The sequence below is a fragment of the Nerophis ophidion genome, linkage group LG26 (assembly GCF_033978795.1).
Source record: "Nerophis ophidion isolate RoL-2023_Sa linkage group LG26, RoL_Noph_v1.0, whole genome shotgun sequence".
NCBI classification, from domain to species: domain Eukaryota; kingdom Metazoa; phylum Chordata; class Actinopteri; order Syngnathiformes; family Syngnathidae; genus Nerophis; species Nerophis ophidion.
This window is the reverse complement of record NC_084636.1, coordinates 27,522,874-27,530,373: the sequence shown is the minus strand read 5'-3', so window position 1 is coordinate 27,530,373 and position 7,500 is coordinate 27,522,874. Positions and strand designations below refer to the sequence as shown.

At 40.0% G+C, this 7,500-nt stretch overlaps 1 long non-coding RNA gene across 1 annotated transcript in view; it reads right to left on the bottom strand.

The window, feature by feature from the left end:
* Positions 1 to 7,500, bottom strand: part of LOC133543489 (uncharacterized) — a 222,051-nt gene that overhangs the window by 213,972 nt on the left and 579 nt on the right. The gene's annotated exons all lie outside the window — the stretch shown is intronic.

Below are 7,500 nucleotides of genomic sequence, written 5' to 3'. Positions count from 1 at the left end.
TTTTTTCCAGTCCACAAACCTCGGGTATGCACAAACAAAAGGCATTGGCTGAAAAGCCATTTGAATTTAAAACAGAGAGGCATAACAATCACAGAAAAAAGAAAAAAAAAACGTCCAATGAAGAAATGTATGCAGGGGGAGGACGACGAGCTAGTTTATAATCACAGAAAAAGCTTATTGAAGTCATGTAATTGTGCAATATACATGCACAGGAAACACTATTAGGTTCACATGTGTAAATTCTGCAATAGAGCTCAGTTTAGAGGAGACAATATGTTTGTTTTTATGATTTCGGGGGGTGTAACTAACTGTTGATTACACAACACGGTACGACATACAATCCTTGCACGCATCATTGATACACTATTAAAACATGACACATCCTTAGTGAACTAATAATTGTGTTCTTTCAACTTAGCTGAATTTGAAAGTCAAATTTCGCACAAAGCGGGAATATTCTTAAGTTTGACAATCACGGCTTTAACGCGTAAATCGGTGTTTTTCAACCTTTTCTGAGCTAAGGCACATTTTTTCATGGAGGCACACCACCAGGAGAAAACATTAAAAAAACGACAGTAAAACGTTGTTGCAATTGTTGGATATGACTTTAAACCATAACCGAGCATGCATCACTATAGCTCTTGTCTCAAAGTAGGTGTGCTGTCACCACCTGTTACATCACACCCTGACTTATTCGCTGTTTTCCTGTGTGTAGTGTTTTAGTTCTTGTCTTGCGCTCCTATTTTGGTGGCTTTTTCTCTTTTTTTAGGTATTTTCCCGTAGCAGTTTCATGTCTTCCTTTGAGCGATATTTCCCGCATCTACTTTGTTTTAGCAATCAAAAATATTTCAGTGGTTTTTATCCTTCTTTGTGGGGACATTGTTGATTGTCATGTCTCGTTCGAATGTACATTGTGGACGCCGTCTTTGCTCCACAGTAAGTTTTTGCTGTCGTCCAGCATTCTGTTTTTGTTTACTTTGTAGCCAGTTTAGTGTTAGTTTTGTTCTGCATAACCATCCCTTAACTTCAATGACTTTTCTTCAGGGCACTCACCTTTTGTTTGTTTTTGGCATAAACCTTCGATCAATTTTTACCTGCACACTGCCTCCCGCTGTTTCTGACATCTACAAAGCAATTAGCTACCCGCTGCCACCTACTGACATGGAATATTATTACACAGTTACTCTGCCGAGCTCTAGACAGCACAGACACTTAACAACACATAATTTGAAGATTATAATTACTGGTTTGCAAAAAATATTTTTAACCCAAATAGGTGAAATTGGATAATCTCCCACGGCACACCAGACTGTATCTCACAACAAAATGGTGTGCTGCGGCACAGTGGTTGAAAAACACTCCAGCACCCCATATAGTACAATTTTTGCGGTCCACTTTATTTAGAAAAGCATCGAAATGTATGGAAATACATTTTGGTACCGGTACTAAAATATTGGTATCGGGACAACCCTAATAGATTGTTCGCAAGTTAAAACATTTCAAGCATTAAAATTTACAAAAATAATATTACTGCTGTCTTTTGGATCAAATAGTAAAATCTTAAGGTTACAGTCAAACGATTAATCAAAGAAATTAAATAAAAATCGAAAAAAAATTCTGATCGAACAATCAATTGTTGCAGTCATGATATACAGAAAGGTCCAATACATGAAAACCTGAGCATTTTTTCAAGGTGGATTTTATTTTTAATACATCTCTTTCAGTGTACCTAATATTGCGGCCAATGAGTGTAGCGCGTTGGTGAGCAACCCGCGGGTCTCGTGCCGCATGCGACTCTTTAGTGCCGCCCCAGTGGCTCTCTGGAGCAATTTTAAAAAAGGATTGAAAATGGAAAATGATGGGGGGAAAACACAAACGCAACAGTTTGTTTACATGTAAAATCTTCCACTCCTTTGTCTCATTTTGTCCACCAAAAGTTGTATGCTGTGCGTAAATGCACAAAGGTGCGCTTTGACTTGTTGTGCTAATCAGGCATATTTAGTCAGAGCAAGCTAATCAATGCTAACTTGCTATTTAGGCTAGCTGTATGTACATATTGCATCATTATGCCTCATTTGTAGGTATATTTAAGCTGATTTAATATCCATTACTTTTATCCTCTTTGTATATAAATCAGTTTTGCATGTCTCATGACATATCTGTATGTAATATTGGCTTCATTTCAGATAGTTGTTTGTGTGCCATGTTGTTCCAGACCACAGCAAACATTACAGAGCTTGCCAAAGATTGTAATAACTCTATCAAAAGAAGACAGCCTGCCATTTCCTTTAAATTGGACACAAACATCTACAAACCCGTTTCCATTTGAGTTGGGAAATTGTGTTGGATGTAAATCTAAACAGAATACGATGATTTGCAAATCATTTTCAACCCATATTCAGTTGAATGCACGACAAAGACAAGATTTTTAATGTTTAAACTCATAAACTTTTTTTTTTTTTGCGAATAATAATTAATTTAGAATTTCATGGCTGTAACATGTGCCAAAGTAGTTGGGAAAGGGCATGTTCACCACTGTTACATCACATTTTCTTTTAACAACACTCAATAAACGTTTGGGAACTGAGGAAACTAATTGTTGAAGCTTTGAAAGTGGAATTATTTCACATTCTTGTTTTATGTAGAGCTTCAGTCGTTCAACAGTCCGAGGTCTCCGTTGTCGTATTTTACGCTTCATAATGCGCCACACATTTTCCATGGGAGACAGGTCTGGACTGCAGGGGGGCCAGAAAAGTACCACCAGCCTTTTTTTTTTTTTACGAAGCCACTCTGATGCAACACGTGCTGAATGTGGCTTGGCATTGTCTTGCTGAAATAAGCAGGGGCGTCCATGAAAAAGACGGCGCTTAGATGGCAGCATATGTTGTTCCAAAAGCTATATGTACCTTTCAGCATTAATGGTGCCTTCACAGATGTGTAAGTTACCCATGCCTTGGGCACTAATGAACCCCCAATACCGTCACAGATGCTGGCTTTTGAACTTTGCGCCGATAACAGTCTGGATGGTTCGCTTCCCCTTTGGTCCGGATGACACAATGTCGAATATTTCCAAAAACAATTTGAAATGTGGACTCGTCAGACCACAGAACACTTTTCCACTTTGCAAGAGTCCATCTTAGATGATCTCGGGCCCAGAGAAGCCGGGGGAGTTTCTGGATGTTGTTGATAGATGGCTTTCGCTTTGCATAGTAGAGCTTTAACTTGCACTTACAGATGTAGCGACCAACTGTATTTAGTGACAGTGGTTTTCCGAAGTGTTCCTGAGCCCATGTGGTGATATCCTTTAAAGATTGATGTCGGTTTTTGATACAGTGCTGTCTGAGATATCGAAGGTCACGGTCATTCAATGTTGATTTCCGGCCATGCCGCTTAGATGGAGTGATTTCTCCAGATTCTCTGAACCTTTTGATGATATTATGGACCGTAGATGTTGAAATCCCTAAATTTTTTGCAATTGCACTTTGAGAAACGTTGTTCTTAAACTGTTTGTCTATTTGCTCATGCAGTTGTGGACAAAGGGGTGTACCTCGCCGCATCCTTTCTTGTGAAAGACTGAGCACTTTTTGGGAAGCTGTTTTTTTACCCAATCATGGCACCCACCTGTTCCCAATTAGCCTGCACACCTGTGGGATGTTCAAAATAAGTGTTTGAAGACTATTCCTTAACTTTATCAGTATTTATTGCCACCTTTCCCAACATCTTTGTCACGTGTTGCTGGCATCAAATTGTGAAGTTAATGATTATTTTTAAAAAGAAAAAATGTTTATCAGTTTGAACTTCAAATATGTTGTCTTTGTAGCATATTCAACTGAATATGGGTTGAAAATGATTTGCAAATCATTGTATTCCGTTTATATTTACATCTAACACAATTTCCCAACTCATATGGAAACAGGGTTTGTATGCAAGTAAGAGATGTATAATTGAAGAGACTGAATGTGCATATTGCATAAAATAAGGAGGAAGAACAGGTGCCATCCCAAGTGTCCTAATTAGGAAGGAACTGAACTGTGTTACCAGGACACATAAAATAATGCACCACACAATTAAGAGTCCATGGAGAAGACTTCGTTTAGTACGGGGCTGCAAGCTACGCAGTAAGAAATACAGCACAGCCTTTAAAGGCCTACTGAAACCCACTACTACCGACCACGCAGTCTGATAGTTTATATATCAATGATGAAATATTAACATTGCAACACATGCCAACACGGCCTTTTTAGTTTACTAAATTACAATTATAAATTTCCCGGGAGTTTCGTCTTGTAATGATGACGTGTAGGCAAGGCGTCACAGGTTTTAAGTAAATATGAGCACTGCACACACACACAGCTAAAAGTCGTCTGCTTTAACGGAACAGTATTCTGGACATCTGTGTTGCTGAATCTTTTGCAATCTGTTCAATTAATATTGGAGAAGTCAAAGTAGAAAGATGGAGTTGGGAAGCTTTAGCCTTTAGCCACACAAACACACGGTGATTCCTTGTTTAAAATTCCTGGAGGTGAAACTTTACTATGGATCACAGCGCGGTCAAACCAACATGAATCACGACGGAATGTCAACCAGCAGGTTTCGGTGAGAAAATTGTGGTAAAAAGTCGCCTCTTACCGGAGAAAAGCTGCCGTCGACTCCCCTGAGACATTGGCGTCAACACACCCGTGGACGTACACCTCCGACTATCAGGTACTATTTAACTCACTAAAACACTAGCAACACAATAGAAAGATAAGGGATTTCCCAGAATTATCCTAGTAAATGTGTCTAAAAACATCGGAATCGGTCCCAATGCAATCGCGTTTTTTGTTTTGTTTTTTCTAGTTCGTCGCTATCAAGATCTTCAAACACGAATCTTTCATCCTCGCTCAAATTAATGGGGAACCTGTCGTTTTCTCGGTCCGAATAGCACTTTTAGTTGGAAGCTCCAATCAAAAACAATGTGACCATCACGGAGGACGTCATCGTCTGTACCTTCGGGTACAGGCAAGGTTTTTTTATAGGCCACCAAAAGTCGCGAACTTTATTGTGAATGTTCTCTACTAAATCCATTCCGCAAAAATATGGCAATATCGCGAAATGATCAAGTATGACACATAGAATGGACCTGCTATCCCCGTTTAAATAGGAAAATCTCATTTCTGTAGGCCTTTAAAGGCCTACTGAAACCCACTACTACCGACCACGCAGTCTGATAGTTTATATATCAATGATGAAATATTAACATTGCAACACATGCCAATACGGCCTTTTTAGTTTACTAAATTACAATTATAAATTTCCCGGGAGTTTCGTCTTGAAAACATCGTGTAATGATGACGTGTACGCAGGACGTCACGTGTTTTTAGGAAATATGAGCGCTGCACACACACACAGCTAAAAGTTGTCTGCTTTAACGGCATAACTACACAGTATTCTGGACATCTGTGTTGCTGAATCTTTTGCAATTTGTTCAATTAATATTGGAGAAGTCACAGTAGAAAGATGGAGTTGGGAAGCTTTAGCCTTTAGCCACACAAACACACGGTGATTCCTTGTTTAAAATTCCTGGAGGTGAAACTATACTATGGATCAGAGCGCGGTCAAGCCAACATGAATCACGACGGAATGTCAACCAGCAGGTTTCGGTGAGAAAATTGTGGTAAAAAGTCGCCTCTTACCGGAGAAAAGCTGCCGCCGACTCCCCTGAGACATTGGCGTCAACACACTTGTGGACGTACACCTCCGACTATCAGGTACTATTTAACTCACTAAAACACTAGCAACACAATAGAAAGATAAGGGATTTCCCAGAATTATCCTTGTAAATGTCTCTAAAAACATCGGAATCGGCGGTATAGCTCGGTTGGTAGAGCGGCCATGCAAGCAACTTGAGGGTTGCAGGTTCGATTCCCGCTTCCGCCATCCTAGTCACTGCCGTTGTGTCCTTGGGCAAGACACTTTACCCACCTGCTCCCAGTGCCACCCACACAGGTTTAAATGTAACTTAGATATTGGGTGTCACTATGTAAAGCGCTTTGAGTCACTAGAGAAAAGCGCTATATAAATATAATTCACTTCACTCCCAATGCAATCGCGTTTTTTTGGGTGGGGGGGTTTTTTATCTTTTTTTTTTCTAGTTCGTCGCTATCAAGATCCTCAAACACAAATCTTTCATCCTCGCTCAAATTTGTGCGGAACCTGTCGTTTTCTCAGTCCGAAAGGCACTTTTTGTTGGAGGCTCCCATTAAAAACAATATGAATATGTGAGGAGCCCCCACACGGGTGACGTCATCGTCTGCTACTTCCGGCACAGGCAAGGTTTTTTTTATTAGCGACCAAAAGTTGCGAACTTTATCGTGGATGTTCTCTACTAAATCCTTTCAGCAAAAATATGGCAATATTGCGAACTGATCAAGAATGACACATAGAATGGACCTGCTATCCCCGTTTGAATAAGAAAATCTCATTTCTGTAGGCCTTTAAAGGCCTACTGAAACCCACTACTACCGACCACGCAGTCTGATAGTTTATATATCAATGATGAAATATTAACATTGCAACACATGCCAATACGGCCTTTTTAGTTTACTAGATTACAATTATAAATTTCCCGGGAGTTTCATCTTGAAAACATCGTGTAATGATGACGTGTACGCAAGACGTCACGTGTTTTAGGAAATATGAGCGCTGCACACACACACAGCTAAAAGTCGTCTGCTTTAACGGCATAATCACACAGTATTCTGGACATCTGTGTTGCTGAATCTTTTGCAATCTGATCAATTAATATTGGAGACGTCACAGTAGAAAGATGGAGTTGGGAAGCTTTAGCCTTTAGCCACACAAACACACGGTGATTCCTTGTTTAAAATTCCTGGAGGTGAAACTATACTATGGATCAGAGCGCGGTCAAGCCAACATGAATCACAACGGAATGTCAACCAGCAGGTTTCGGTGAGAAAATTGTGGTAAAAAGTCGCCTCTTACCGGAGAAAAGCTGCCGTCGACTCCCCTGAGACATTGGACGTACACCTCCGACTATCAGGTACTATTTAATTCACTAAAACACTAGCAACACAATAGAAAGATAAGGGATTTCCCAGAATTATCCTAGTAAATGTCTCTAAAAACATCGGAATCGGTCCCAATGCAATCGCGTTTTTGTTTTTTTTTTCTAGTTTGTTGCTATCAAGATCCTCAAACACTCGCTCAAATTAATGGGGAACCTGTCGTTTTCTCGGTCCGAAAAGCACTTTTTGTTGCAGGCTCCCATTAAAAACAATGTGAATATGTGAGGAGCCCCCACACGGGTGACGTCATCGTCTGCTACTTCCGGCACAGGCAAGGTTTTTTTTATTAGCGACCAAAAGTTGCGAACTTTACCATGGATGTTCTCTACTAAATCCTTTCAGCAAAAATATGGCAATATCGCGAAATGATCAAGTATGACACATAGAATGGACCTGCTATCCCCGTTTAAATAGGAAAATCTCATTTCAGTAG